Consider the following 16,880-nt stretch of genomic DNA (forward strand, 5'->3'; position numbering starts at 1 on the left):
GCAAATGTACTTGCCTTCGCGTGCACACGTGTCAAATTGACTTTTCTATCTATGCTTTTTGCATTTAATGGGAAGTGCTGTGAAAGATTATCATTTATGACATAGCTACATATTTGTTGGTATTTCATTCCTTTCATTATTTTTTACCAGCTTTCATTATTTACTTTCTAGCTTTATTATTATTTTTCTTTATATTTCGTTATATTATTTTTCGTACTATAAATTATTAAATATAGGTTTCATACGCGTGATGAAATGTAAAACGTCTATTCTTTCATTTTCACATTTTGATATTTTAATATTATTTCAAGATCTTATAAACAATTCATTTGTATAAATTTACCATTTTAATTATTGTAGTGTTTATAGTCAGTTTCTGTAGATTATGCTAGGCGATGATTTGATATGGATTTTCTTTAATGAGAATTTTTGTTCTTTATTTTTTTATTTTGAGTATACTGTTTGTTATATGCTTGTTACTATTTCTCTTTTCCTAATTGTAAAAAATAGATTGATGTTGATTATTCTTAACGTCGCTTTCTTTAGATAAATAATAGAAGTGAGGAATTTTTAATACAATCCAATTCAAAAATAAATGTTGTAAGTGAACAGTTTGTTGATCTATTTCATTCATAAATCATAGATGTTAGCATTAATATCATTAAATACTATAAATGTTTCTTCAACTGAAGTTTCATGAATTATCATTCTATATATATGTATAGGCAACCAATAATAAATTACACATATTTTATAATTCTATGATATTCATAATATACTTGTTATGTTAGTTTGAAATGCCAATAAGTTCTCCTAATCAGTTAATACTCATGTAAAATAAATACATTGTGGTCTTCATATATTTTCTATTCTATATCAATATTCTTAAAATATAATTAGTTAGCTAATTACTAAATAATAATATTTTTTAAATTATATATAAATATAATTATATATCTACGTCAATATTTATATAATGTCTTAAGTAACAAAATTACGTCATCTAGTAAATCAATTCTTCTAACTTTTAAAAAAGACTAGTCGTTTAGTTTAACTTTTAAAGAGATATTCTGTTTTACAGAGTGTTCGAACATTTTCGTAAACCGCATGAAAACATATAGTGCGATAAAACGGGAATTCAGATTTTAAAGAATAAGTGGTAGGCAAATTCCAAATTCAAATTCTAAGTAATGTTCATTTATTTAAAATCGATAGATAGTACAAACATATTTATTCTTTTCATAATTATGACTTTTCTTTATATCTCCTCCTTTTATTTTTATACACTACCTGATACCTGCCTGATACCTTCATACCAAGGAACTCTATACTTTTTCATAAATTTCTTCGGAATTTTCTAGTGCAATCTAGATGATGGTATTATAAAAATCTTTTGTAACCACGGAAAGTACCCATTGCTTTTATGGAGAACCATAGGTTCCATAACAAATAAGTTGTTATTTTTACGAAAAACTGCTTATAGCTTCGAAAATGTTAATTTTCGACCGATGTTTATAGGACATGTTTTCTAGATTTGTCTGCCCTTAAAAATCTGTATCTATTTTCCCTATCCTATGTTTACCCCTTACGGTGTATGTAATATTACGTTTGTTCTAAAATTCCAACTCCTTAATGTTATGCTCGATAAAAATATGATAAATATGAAAATATGATGAATGACCCATGCGAATAATCTGAAGACGTAGCTTTCGTTTGATCAATTGCGGATCGTATTTCGAATTTTCTAAAATTAACCGAGCCCTTAAGATGTTAAGATATATTAAGATATTAAGATATCTATTTCTCAACCCACGATTATTAGGACCATTTGTTTTCAATTTGTGAGTGATGTATCCTTCCTATATGTTAGCCTTAATTCTGTATGTATACATTTTTCTCACTGGTATAAGTGTAGTATAATTTAATTAAAATTTATTTTTATATAATTTAATCTCAATTATTAGAAAAGAATTTATTGAAATCTCAGTGTTAACTATGTATAAAGAGAATGTACTAAAATTTCAGTATATATATATATGTACTGCAGAAGACTGCAGATACTTCCAAATTGACTCGTGTTATGTGATCAAACTGTTTTGCAAGGTGTTCATTACATACTATTAGAAAAGTCGTCGTAGATTTCACGATTAGTCCACCTAGATTGTGTGTGAAAAGCGATTCATAAAAGTGGCTTTTCTACGTTTAACGATCGCAATCACTTCTCATAGTAAAGTGACGGTTGCCCGTATTTCCCACGTTTCATCGGGAGCCACACACTTTTCTGTTACGCAGTTTTCAACTACTTCCTGAATACTGTGTTCCCAACTAATTACATTCTTCCGCTTGGATCGCTACTCAGTCGTGTCAATCTTCCCCTCGTTTCTTTTCCAGCCCTTTCATTCTTTTATCTTTTATCTTTCATTCTTACGAGCTTTCTTTCGAACGATCGGATCGATCGAACGATTATCCCTCGGTGTTTGATTCACACAGGTATTAAATTCTTATCGCGAATACAATAGCTTTCCTTGTCTCTTTTTTTATCGTCTTATGTGTTCGATTGACGCGAAGTATAATTAAATCTTAGTGAAAGCATACATTATTGTACCGACATCTAGAAAAACTATAGTGAAGTAGTAATTTCAGTTTTCGTAACTGAATAACGCAATTATGACAATAAATTAAATAATTAAATAATATAGTTGGTTAGAAAGATAGTTATTTCACGTAATAGTGTTTAAACAACTATGAGTGTTTAAACAGGTATAATGCTTATCAATAGATTTAGATCATAATTATTAATTGAAGTAAAAATTTGAAAGTCTTTCTATGTTATGTTTCAAAATACGAGAATATATTTCAATATATAATAATTAGTTGAATTTATTACTAAGTATTTCCCTATTTATGCGTTCATTACTGTATATCGATAAATATGTATCTTTTCAAGTAGTTGGATACTTTTGGAACCGATTGCATATTTATCAAAAAATAATATAATAAATATCTTTGGAACTCTTTATTGACCTATCTATTGGAAACTTGAGTAGAAATCGTGTCAATATTTTTTATATGCTACAAGATTTAATCCAAATTAAGTTTGGTATTTCAAGTTTCTATATAAATATTTCTATATTTATATTTAAAATGATAATGAATAATATCATCGATAAAAGAAATTTAGAATATTCTCGGATCTTGAATATTACGTTCTATATATTAGAAATTTATTAGTACGTAATTAATATTTTGATGTAACAATAGTTACCTTAAATCTACTGAGAATGTGTATATTCTTACTTTCGTATATATAATATGTCTATCGTATAACTAATTCAGTTCTACTATTTCAATCGTAAGAATCTAACACTCTGGTAGCTATTTAATTTATTAACTACAAATACTAAATTAATACATTAAAATCGTATATCAAGATAATAACAATCATTCAATATGTTTGTTTAATCCACTGATATTTTAGGAATTAAAATACACATACAGTCGTATCTTAATTATTTTATTTTCACAGCTTGTAAAGTCGAGAAATCTATACTAAAATTAAAAATCTATACTTAAAATTAATTTATAATTCATGTACATTTATAGTTTGAAACATTATATGATGTGATGAGGCTACATGTAAATTTGTTTTATTAGCGCTGTTTAATTTTTAGTTATTATCTTAACTGCTTAAAATTTCTTTTCTAATATAGTTTTGAAAGTAATGCAGTTCGTTTCGAAACGATATTTTATTTCGCTATAATTCTATTTCCCACATTTTGATTTTACACTTCTAGATTTTTGTTATTTATTTTCCTGATATTATTTAATAATTACGTAAGCTCGATTAACGTAATTATTAATATAAATAATCATTACTTATATTACGATTTTAAATAAATATGATATATGTATACAAAATGTAGAACACACATTACTGTTCATAAGTATTAGGAACCTTCTGGTCTTATAAGAAACATGATAATTAACCTAGGTTGTAAACGAACCGCTTAATGGATTAGAATCTTGTATTTAATAAAAAAGTACGATCAATACCTAGAGCGAAAAATTTGTCGTTAACATAAAAATTTGTTGAAGTTATTCGCAAGAATTACAAAGACATAATAAATTAATAACAGTACGTTGGTTATTATAGTTTCTTGATCTAAATCCTATTGAAAAATTTCAGATGAATTAAATGAAAAGTTTAAGAATCTGATTTTGATTATAAGATCGATCACTGCACGTTTATGCATGTAATAATAACGAAATAATCAGAAAATAGAAGATTCATTTTATTATATCAAATTAATAGAATTGTTATTATCAATATTGAATATATAAATCCTTTATAGTCGTAGTAGTAGTATTTATTATAACATTTTTATATTTCAATTATATAGGTCCTTTATATGTAAAATGAATATGTTCAAAATCTTCTAAATAGAACAAATTTTTACTTTATAATCCATTTCTGGTAAAAAAATATGCATTTATATAAATAGTGGTAGTCCAATAATTATATTGCAATATTTATCATCATAAATATTAATCGATGATAAGGATGTGGTTTACGATCGGCAGGCAAAAATTTTGCAAAGCGAACATTCACATTTTGGTATCGACCTACTGACCAGCGGTGTAGAAATCAGGAAGAGATCGGAAAACTGGTAGGGCCCGTGAAATGATCGAAAGCGACTGACACGTGCGTGTTACACATAAGTATGTGCATCGCGCGTACACACGATGTAACACGCGTCAGTTTCTACCTTGAAAACAAAAGGTCGACGTGTTTAATTAGCCTGGCTTGGTTCCTAATTTCCCACGATTCCATGAAGTAACGGGAGACTGTGAACAAGAAAGAAGAAGAAGGTGGAGTTCGACCTTCCTCTTCTCACCTACTTTTGCCCTGATTATCCACTTTTCTTTGGACGTGGGCGAATCGTCAAAACCACGTGTTGTGTTACGGATATCCAGTTAGAACGTCCACGATTGGCTGACGTTCCTCTGCATGTTTCTCTTTCTATGAAAACCGTACCACTAGACCGTAGATATCAATGCAAATTTAAGCAGATATATGTTTCATGTACTAAATATTATAACTACTATAACAATCTACTAGTTATAACAATCTACTTTGGATATTTTATACAGTTTTGCATTTTAGATATGTACATTCTGTGTATATTTGCATCTTTAAACGTTGCATTTCAAATGCATAAAAATCCGCCGTCTAGACGTCACATAATATTTTTATGAGAATTTTCATTTTCATTCTCGTGTGAAATACGAATAAAAGAAAATCACAGAGAATAAAAGTTCACTTTTGTAGATCTTTTTAATCATAATCCTACTCGGTATTTCAAAAGAGAACTAATATGTTAAATTCAGAAAAGTAAAAAAATGAATTGAAGAAAGTTAGAAGATGTAAAACCAGTTGATAAATTCATAAAACTTTGTAAAAAAGTCATATATATCTTATATGTTACTAAAAATGGCAATCGATGTTTTTGGAATGTTTAGAAATGTGAAATGAGGATTAAAAAGAAACAAATAGAAAATGTCTTTATTTTGAAATTGTTTTTTTTACTGTAAATGAGTACGTAGAAGTTACTCTCGTATTGAAAAAAAAAAAAAAGAAAAATGTGATTTATACGTATACCATGTTCTTTTCCTCGTCTTCATTATATTATTCTTTATGTTTTTGATATATGGAAATCTTTCTAGAATAATTTGGTGCAGAACCTGTTTTCTCTTGGATTTGGTTTAATTAGTCAGTTTATGAATAGAGTGAGTATGTAACACATTAATATAATACTAATATTCTTACGACTTCAACAAATAGACATCTTTCAAGAATATCTAGTTTTATGTAAAACTTTATTTTAGTTCTATTTAATTTAATTTAGTATAGTTTAGTAGGTTTATGAATTCATAGAATTAGGTGAATGTTAGAATAAAGTGATTTAGTTTAACCAGTTTAACCAGTTTATGAATAGCAATAAGTAAATGTGTGAGTTCAAAGATGTTTTATTAACACTGGAACGACCGTCAAAGTGGTAGATTTCAGTTTCCTGTTTTTTGTGATAACTAAGGATATGCTTTTCTTAAAATTAAGGTTAATTTTTATTGATGTCAAAATACATATAATTAGAGGTATTCCTATCTTATGTTCAACATACAATTTTAATTATAAACCATACATTAGGCGATGATTAACCTAGTACTAAAATGTTTTTACATAGTGCGGATATTAGCTCTAAGAAATTATTCAGATTTAGTTTCCTAGGTTTTCAGTTACAGATAATTTTAATATGATTTAGATATTTGTTGAAACTTTACTAATTCTCAATTCTGATAATACCGTTAGATCATAAGTGAGACACAATTAAGTTACTTAATTTTAAATTATTTCATTTTAATTATAAATACGATAAGCTATTTAATATAAAGTAGTTTTTATTTTAATCACGTTTCTATTTATTAAAACAATTTGATCGATATTTATTTTTATTGAGTTTTGAAATGTCTCGTACATTGATTACGATTAGTATTACATAGTATTATTTATGCATATTTCAGAGTTAGATGAAAAATTTGAAAATTCTATTTTTCTTGTGCATTAATCTTTTTAAGCGGTCATGCAAACTTCTTTCCTATCTCGCTGTTTTAGAATAAACAATAGAAAACCGATAAGATTTATAGGTTGTGTGAATATTTTTTAATTAATGGCAAAAGGAAGGTTAAGGATCTGACAATGGAATGCACTTGCCTCGATAGAGAGACTGGATAATCGATAAAATTGCTATGATAATCACTACTAAAAGATAACGGTTGAAATAGCGGTGACCTGATATTCGCACCGGAATAACTTTTACCCTTTCCATGCAATTGTAACTCGCTGTGTCCACTCTACTGACCTACATATATTCCATGCGTATGCGAAATATAAGTAGACTTTGTGCAACCAATAATTTTTTGAACAACAAATAAGTTTCATCATGGCTACGATACGATAAGGACCGTGAGAAAATTAAAAATTTATCAAAAAGAAATTTTATACAAAAATTATTACATATGTTATTTTTGTAACATTTTTGTGATAATGTAATTAGAGAAATTAAGTTTGAGAAATTGTTTTAAATAATTTCGAATTGTTTCAAATTTATTATTATGACATATAAAAATTTAAAATTTTCAGGAGTATGATGTGTAATAATAAATAGGGAAGACAATAACAATATAACCAGATACATAAATATGATTGAATATATATTTGCCTGGAAAATTGTGTCCAGCTCAAAAGTTTGGAGCATGTTAAAATTTCAAAAGAGATAATAATAATTCCTTAAGTAAATGAATATTTTATTTACAATATTATTCTCTCATAGTATTGAAACTGTAATTAATCCTATTTAAAAATTGAGATTACAATTATAACACATCCTTGTATCTCAGAATAATTTGCGGCAAAGTTTGTTTCATCCAAAAAACAAAGAGCGTTGCAATCTGTTATACGTATAGAGGGGCCGTAATTGTTATAACTCAAATTAAAAAATCAAACATGCATAAAAAATATATAAAAAGTAACTCAGATATATGTACTATAAGAATTTATATTTTGTTTGAAACGATCGTATTCAGGAATAATCACAGCAAATGATTAAAATCGTTCGTTGCGGTAATTTTCATCGCGTCCTTTATTTAAGCAAAAAATACATAAATTATTATAAATATATGAATTTTGCATATATTAGATTGTCCGGAAAGTGTCTTTCTTTCGCAAACGTGTTTTTTCCAACAGTGCACCTTCATACAAACGTGAAACCAAGTCTGTGAAATGTCACGGTGTTTATCTCAACAAAACAAAATGGGTTGTACGTAATTCGACAAAATAATATAAAGCGAAAAACATTGCGCGTCTATTATTTCCTCATAAAACGAAAGAAACTTTTCGGACAACCTAATACATACACAAAAGAATTGTTATTTTTATCCCTGTCTGTATAAGTCTTAATATATTGACAAAAAAAAAGAAAAAAGAGAAAAACGTGCTAAACATAATACAAATTACTTGAGATAAGAATGTTTAATTTTAATATAGTTATATTCTTTGAAAAATTGATAACTTTAAAGTATCAAGAACGTCGAGAATGATCTAATAATAATGTTGCAATGATATACATATATAAGGAACAAGGCTGAGTAAGTTTTAAGGTAGCCTGATTTCTAATTGATTATTATCAAAATCTAATTAAATTGTAAGTACAAGAGCAACATCTAACATTAAACAGTGTTGTAACAAGAAACAGAAACGCATTATGAGTTCATCGATGTACGTATTTTATACTGATCTTACCGTGAATCTTTGGAAGCACGGCAAGAAATATCCTTCACGCATAATTGTGCCAACTTTCATCGAGCAGCGCGCTGCGCCGCACCATTGCAACCTGTGCGGATGAGTATAATTGAGATTCTTACCAAGTTACCTTTACCATCTTTGGTCCTTAATTAAAATTGCTTTCACGAAATGATTTCCGTTTTTATACAATTCCTCTTATTAAAAGCCGTATTTCAAATATTGTACTTATTATGCATGAAGTTCACTTGATGTATATATATATTTATGATTGATCGTGATATATCAGATAATTCTATATAATTTTAACATTACTCTGTAACATCGCTAAAATGCTATGTACAGGAACAAAGGAGGAAGTGTAACTTTCTAGTATGATTGTACTCCATAAAAATAGCTGATAAACGTATTATTATCAATTGCTTTTTATTACTTCATTCTTTTATGCTTTTGTTCTTTTATAATCTGAGTTTCGATATACTGCTCAGTTCATTTTGGAATTGAAAAGAAGATTCAAGTGTGAGATGAATGAAATCTTGTACATCGTATGCATCAAAGTTCCTTCAGAATACTATGTTTCTTAACCACGTGATTTATTAAGTGCTTTAAATAATGATAAAATTATTCATGTGAGTAATTTGTTTATTTTTAAAAGTACTACAAGTAATAGTAAATATTTCACTTATAAAAATGAATACTATACGTATTTCCTAATGATCTTACGTACAAAAATATTTTCATATTATACGAAGGCTTTTGCATTATGAGATTTAAAGGTTTTACTGATTCCTATTTTTATAAATTTGGAAATGTACCTACCATTTATTAAAAATTTCAGCTACGTTTTATTGCTTTCTACATACGAGTATATATTTCTATGAATTTATGATATTAAATGAACATTTGATTCTTTCAATGCAATCAGATATTTTTAATTTTAATCATTACTTCAATGCATATATATATATATATATATATATATATGCATAGTAATGTATACGTATATTGAGTGTGTGGTATTAAACGTAAGAATTATACAACAATGCTATAGAATAAGCTTTAGAAATTTATTTAAAAGGTAAGAAACCCTGGGAACTTCAAATATTTCAATATTTTTTAGAAAATAGAAAGATACTAAATAGGACAATAGAATAAATCGCATTAATAATATAAAACAATTATATGTATAGACAATATTATTTATTTAGTTTAAGCAATTATTATTATGAAAATTATATCGTGTTGATAACGTATGCTCAATTAATATTTTACCCACGTCAGGAACGAATAACTTCCGTTTTCGCTTCTGTACATACATAGGAGCTAAATCACAGTATAATTATAAGACAAATATTGGTAGAGTAAAAGAGACAAGCAAGAAGTATCGTGTGGCGTTATATCTTGAGGTTCAGCGTAAGTTCTGCCCCGGTTTGCGGTTTAACAATTACGATGATACGAGGTAGCAACCTACATTAAGCGGATGCAACGAACCGTCAGCTCAACTACGATGAAACTTTTTTAGAAAACAAGGCGCTCGATAATCTTCGACAAGCATACGCAAACCTTTGTGGAAGCAGGTCGCTTGTTCATTCTTGAGCGCAGTAAAAATAATGCGTCGACATAAATGGGGGAAAAAATTAGAATCAAATTTCTTATATTCCAATACGTTTATTTTGTCAAACAATATAATTTTACAATGATCTTCGATATTGAAGTAATATTAAAGCCATAGAAAAATACGAAAGATAATTGAAGAGATATTTATATATATAATTTAGAAAATTATTAATTAAAATTTTGTCGGTTTCTACATTTTTGATGTTAATTATATTAGAAACAATACGTACAACATGGCATTTGCATTGGCAATTTACATTGAGTATTTAGCGAATTATCGAGAATTTAAGGGATATCGATTGTATCTTGATTATACACAAGAAACTTGATTGGTGGAACAATTTGAAACAAAATTGAAAATGTACATCGTACGTACAAGCTACAAGATATTTCGTATAATTATATATTTGACAATAATAACCCTCGATATTCAGTAAAGTCATCGTTAACGTTAAATGTATATAATACTATTTAATTGCTGTGTATTAATCTTTTACTCGATATATGTTTGTAATAATTTCTATATACACTTTGAGATTGGTTTCAAATTTTACCACTGTAATGACGCTAATTACAATCCTACTGAAATTTCCTAAACTTTCATATAACATACATAATACATGCATAACAATGCTCTATGGCAAACGTTCGAATATTTTTGCGAATCACACATATGTACATATATAGTAATATATTTGTCAACAAGTTGAAAAAGTTATTTTGTATAGGCTGACATCACTGCTTATATGACTATAATATTACTCATATTAGCAAATAGCGATTGCATCAACGCTCCATCCTTCATTTCCAGTTACGGTTTCACTTTTGTCTTCTTTGTTTGCCCATTCGAAACAAATGTTTGACCGGTGGGAAATACATACGGTAAAATGATGGTAGGTATCGTATGCTTAAACGTTTTGATACTCTGGTCGTTCAGTATAGGGCAGGAAGAACAGACAAAGTAACTGATAAATATGTAAATCGCGTGGCCTGAACCGTTACGTAGTCATCATTTCTGTGTATACATTCGGAACCGTTTAGTCAGTTATCCTTTGAAGAATGTCGCTTCGACAGCCATGGTAATCAATTAGAAGCATCTGCTACTTTTTGGGAGAATAAAGTCCAACAAATATCTCTAATCTCTATTTTGTAAATGTAGGTCATTCGCTTTCGGGATAATTCGAACATGACACTACACTAATGTGTTTCACTTTATGTTATTAGGTTGTTCGAAAAGTTCGTAGTAATATTTAAAAAAAAACGAACGGTAATATATTTTTATAGAAATTAGAATTTTATTCAATAATTCATGCATTGCCTCTTTTCAAGTATATTTAGCTATTTATTGGATAGCCTCATAAAGTTTGTCGAAAGATGTTCATATTTCTTTGCAATCCATTGTTTCAAGCAGTTTTCGTGATTCTAAAGCAGTTTGGTTTTTGTCATTAAAAAAATTGTGTTTTATACTTGAAACTAAATATTGTCTGTTTGAAAAACACTTTTTCTGTTCACTGATCTTGCATCTTTTCCCGCAAACATTTCTCGTTACATTTAATGACGAATTAATAGCATTTTTCAGAATTTTCTGTTTCATTATTTTACAGAAGTTTATAACATATAATCATTCCTCAATCTTGGAAACACTACGGACTCCCAATATTTATTTACCGTAATTTAAACTAAGATGAAATCGTTTATCAAAAATTTTATGACAATTTTAATTTCAGATGTTTGGAGACATTATATAAATGTTTCCAGATTTCTCAACAACTATTATCCTATTGAAAAGTGTAACGTTGATGAATCGGTTTTCACAAGAGTTAAGAGTTAACTTTGACATTTTTAACAAATGTACATGCATCGATACTCGTACATATTCTGAAAAATTTATGTCACAATACTTCCGTTATCTTTTCTCAGAGTTGTATGGCATTGTAGTCGCGCACGTGCCATTTTCTATTGTCTCCTAAATAATCCTACAAGTTAATATATTTACAGTTAACACCTAGTTATTGAGACATGCCAGAAGCCGTTATCTATAAATCTCAGGCCCATCTTGTCTCATTCTTCTTTTGTATCTTCGATAATCGACATCCTGCAATAAACCTAAATACCAGACTTCTATTGCAAACCACTTTCGAATCTCCTAATCTACTCTCTTCGAGGGAAGATACGACTTACATATACCAGTTTTATACCTTTCTTTTATCTTTCAGTTAATATAAGTTTCCCATACAAGAAAATCCAATGAGCTAATATTAGGTCACGTTGAAAGTTGTCGTATTTTTAAGCTGTTTGTTTTAGAAGAATATAACCCTGCCAAATTGGAATATTTTTATTTAAAATAATTTTCATAGTGTTCGATACGTTTCATAGAAGTATTCATTGATTATCGAACGATATGTGGGTCGCTACCCTCAAAGAAGTCATTGAAACGTTCAAACTACAAAATCATTCTACTTTTAATCTTCGACTCCGCTTTCTTGACAATGTAACGCTTCTATTCCGTCATTCCAAGCATCGCGTAAAATAAATGAAATTAAGTTCGGCTCCTAGTCGAAAAACGTTCGACTATAAATTCCCCGACAATAAATTCTCGATGCTTACAAAAAAGATTGCAACAGGCTGAAGGAGAGAACAGCTAGAAATCATTTGGTTTTCGTGTAAAAGCGAACAATGGATCCGCGCGTGTGGAATGCGAATCGTGTTAGAAAGCAACTCGAACCTCTCGGTCCAATGGCTAGAACGACAACATCGGGCGGATGACAAAAAAAAAAAAAAAAAAAAAAAAAACAAGAAAAGAAAAGGAAAAGAATCGACGATGTTGAAGAAGAAAAATTGTCGCGTTACGCAAGCAGACTAGGTGAAATTTTGCGAGGCCTCTCCATTTTCATGCAGTTCCCTCTTTGTCCATTGGATTTACACGCGTGCACGTACGTTGTACGTCGGCATAGCCGATGACTTCCTAGGTGATTGCGCGAAAGCCGCAGGATGTGAGCTGCTTGCATTATCGTTTCCGTTACGGGTTCGTGGTAATCGTGGTGTTTCCTTCTGTTTATCTACGCCCACGAGCAGCCGGTAGTTGCCAAAGATTATTGATTTAACGGCTCTTGATGCTCACACTACAATCTGCTGACTTGGAATCAATTCATTCACGATTGTAGTACTTATACTGTCTTTAATTGGAGAATCAAGTGAATCGATGATATAGCAACGTGAATAAGTTCTAAGAACATTTCGACTGGAAGTAATGAGTCATTTTAATGAAGTTATTATTTTTATTTCATTTTTATTTTGTATTTAAAATATTGATACGAATGAGTTTTATTTGGAATAAAAATAACAATTTTCAATTCGAAATAACGGATTACTTTAACTTAATTTTTATTTTCAAGATAATTTACGAAAAGTAACTTCATCTTACCTCGTGATAAAATAAAGCATCCGTATATAATCTTTTATACTAGTTAATCTCTTTAAATGGAACAACAAAAGATTTAGGGTTTTGAATATCGTATTTAAAGTATGATCTAAGTAATTTATAAACTACATCGTTGGACTTCTTTTTATAACGTAACTGTATTTGTTTTCATCACGATTATCTCCGAGTTACAAATGTGTGAACTATGTGTAAATCAGGAATTATTTGAGAAGTTATTTCGCTAAATATTTCTTCAAATAAAAAATGACTGCATTTGGTAGCCAGATTATGAAATAATTCATAAGAAAATTATATTATTATTTCAATAAAGTGACACATAATTATTGTCGCATAATAATATCGCATATTAATGCGTAGTAACTATCAGTCAAACGATATGATATATATATGACATAATATTGTATTAAATCTTATTTATTATATTGAATAATCATTTCTCAAATATGTTATTTAAATAATGGCAAAGTGTGATCTTGAGACGAACTGTCGTAATCTAACGGTACCAGTTGAGGGTTAATAGAAATAATAACAGAAAACAAGTAATAGAACAATACAAAATAAAAATGAATGAAACGTAGAAATCCTTTACACGAATTACATTAAGATCGCTGTAGTCCATCCATCCTGTATGCAATAGCCGATTACGATGATAATTTCTAAAGGCATGGCAAAGAGAACGAATAACTTCGTAGTTAAGGGAGTACATCTTCAATTCAATTTCATTTCTCTTCGCGTTAGTTCATGTACGTTCAATTATCTTTTCTCTATTTGTTGGAGAATAATGTAAACTGTATATTCTTGCAGAGGTATGAAATAACATCTATATTACTCCGGAAGAACTAAATTACTCTATAATTCAATATATCATGAAAGTATTCTGCATCCAATTAACCCTTATTTATTGCTTTTATCTCTTAAAGGAACTTGTTTCACGACGCAAACTAAAGTGTGATTTATCTCCTATATCGAACCATTACGAATCCTAATTTGTCTGAAATATAACATGTTTCAACAATAAAACAAATTCAAACCTGTCCTTAAAATAAGCTAAAAAATCATGGTATAATTTATGATTTCATTGGAATTCATCATACCATATCTGAATTCAAGAAACTGGAACTGAAAGAACTTGAAACCACTTTACCAGCGTGAACCTGTGATTTATCTGCAATGTCCTGTTAGATTTTAGGCGAAGTTGAGATTATTTCAACTTGGCAGTACAATATTATTTCTAGTTTCTTCTTCTATCTTCACGCAGCATCTTCTTTAACGCTATTTCCGTTAAGATGTCCAGTTAAAATTGGTTGATTTGAATTCAAATTACCTCGAATCAAGTAACTTGTATGTAAATCAAGTTAATTGAATTTAAGGAATTTGAGTTCACGTAGCTTGGCTGACCTGAACGAGATTCTCTAAGGTTTTAGGCAATAAAATACAATCGGTAAAATGATATTACTGTGGATATTGAAAAGATTTCGCATAAAAGTTGGCTTTACTTGGGAGAAAGTGTAATGGTAGAACATTATTCTTTATCTCGATCAAAAGTATTAATTTATAAATAAGTTAGTTTTTCACGAGATTCTATAAGCGAAGAAGCGTGTATTAAGTAATCTTATAATTTATCAACTAGTGTTAATTTTCAATCTTTTATATAACAATTGATTTATGTGTAATTAGATATGAGCTGCTTAGATTTAGAAAATATAATAATCACAATAATATTAAGTTCTTAAGCGTTATGATTTTACTATTAATATCGTTTGATCATTTGTAGATAGATTCATAAAAGTTTGTAAGTGTATTGGATTTCAAAAATCTGATTTATACATCATATTAAAATATTCAAATATTAAATTTACGAGAGATTCATAGTAAGCAAAGAAAATTTTGATCCGACTACCAGCATTTTATATTACATATTATATTTTACTTTAATCGCAAACAAAAATTATCACTGTTTTGATCGTTATTAATAAGTAGATTGAAGATAATTATATATCGATTGGAAAGTGAGAAAAAATGTACAGAATGCGTGGATAGCATTAAAAAATATTCAGAGCACAAGTTCCTAATTTGTGCATCGCGCCCTTCAAAATGCATATCAAATAATATAAAAAATATATATACATATACTAATTATAATCATATTATGAAATATTTACATTTCATGTATTTCCTTCACATTATAAAATGTGTTTCTTTATACCTATATGCGCCGGAGAGAATCACAGGTTAATTTATCGTTATAAAATGGAATCGTGACTTAAAGAAAGTTGGAAAACACTGATTTAGAGCGAAACAAACCTCCGTTTAGATTCTACTTTTTTATTTATCTACATAAAAATATAAACAATCATCCACAGTTTACAGATAACTGTACCACGAATTTGACATTAAATTACAAGAAGAAAAAGGAAAAAATATATTATAAAAGAAACGGGGATGATGATTGCACTTCAATCTTTCGTGACTAATTACACAAATAACGCAACGTTTTATTGCTCGCTTGGTAATCAGTGTAAATACGTGGTGGGCACCACGGACAAGTGTGGCTGACGGTACTGTTGCTGTTGGCCTCTGATGGGACATGCAACTCACGTCATCACGCACGAGCTGCATTAAAGTCATTGCAAAGCGGGACGTTGCCTCATCGAGCGTTGGAGTTTTCAAGTCGATGATTTCAATGGCCGGCAAGAGCGTCGTCACCTCCGTAAACGCAAATAGACATTCAGCTCAGCGATTCTACCTTTCCGTTTTTTTTCCTACCTTTTGTCTTTCTGCCGTTCACTTTACGCAATTAGAATCGACGATCGATTGAAACGACCGATTGTTTATTTTGTCGTTGATCAATGTGCCATCAAAACAAAGCTTTCTTCGTTCTTCGTCCGATAGTGGAAAATCTTTCATTAATTGGAGGTATTCATATGCGACAAAAATTGATACAAAAAATATTTTTTATTCTCTTTGAAGAGTTTAATATTTTTTGTTGACGTTAGAATGTTGCCTTCTTGAATAGTTTCTAGTATGTTTGAAAAGCAAGCGTAGCTTATTGCAATAAATATTTAATTTACTAATTAATAGTAGTAACGAATTAATAAATGGTAAGACGTGGGCTATAAATTCCCGTTGCACAAATAGTTTTTAAAATTGTGTACAATTTTATTTTTAATTTTATCTCATCTTAAATACAATAATTTTATTTCAAATATTATGTACCATGGAGTAATCAGCTTACCTATCATTTATAAAATTTACGTGTGTAGAATTGTACTTTTATTACTAAATTTAATTTCCTTATTATACTTGTTATTGTTATAAACGAAAATTTATTAGCACTGGTAATTTATAACCTGTAGAATTTCGTCAATAATATTGGTTAAGAGAGCCCAAGAATAAATTTCTTTCAAAAGTTAAAGAGAATGGTTCTTGTATATTGAAATATATGTAAAAATAGTTTTCTAAAGA

The 16,880-nt window shown here is 29.0% G+C and overlaps 1 protein-coding gene across 1 annotated transcript in view; it reads left to right on the plus strand.

The window, feature by feature from the left end:
* Positions 1-16,880, plus strand: part of LOC139998178 (uncharacterized) — a 71,376-nt gene that overhangs the window by 2,434 nt on the left and 52,062 nt on the right. The gene's annotated exons all lie outside the window — the stretch shown is intronic.

Source organism: Bombus fervidus, chromosome 2, assembly GCF_041682495.2.
Source record: "Bombus fervidus isolate BK054 chromosome 2, iyBomFerv1, whole genome shotgun sequence".
In the NCBI taxonomy this organism is placed as follows: Eukaryota; Metazoa; Arthropoda; class Insecta; order Hymenoptera; family Apidae; genus Bombus; species Bombus fervidus.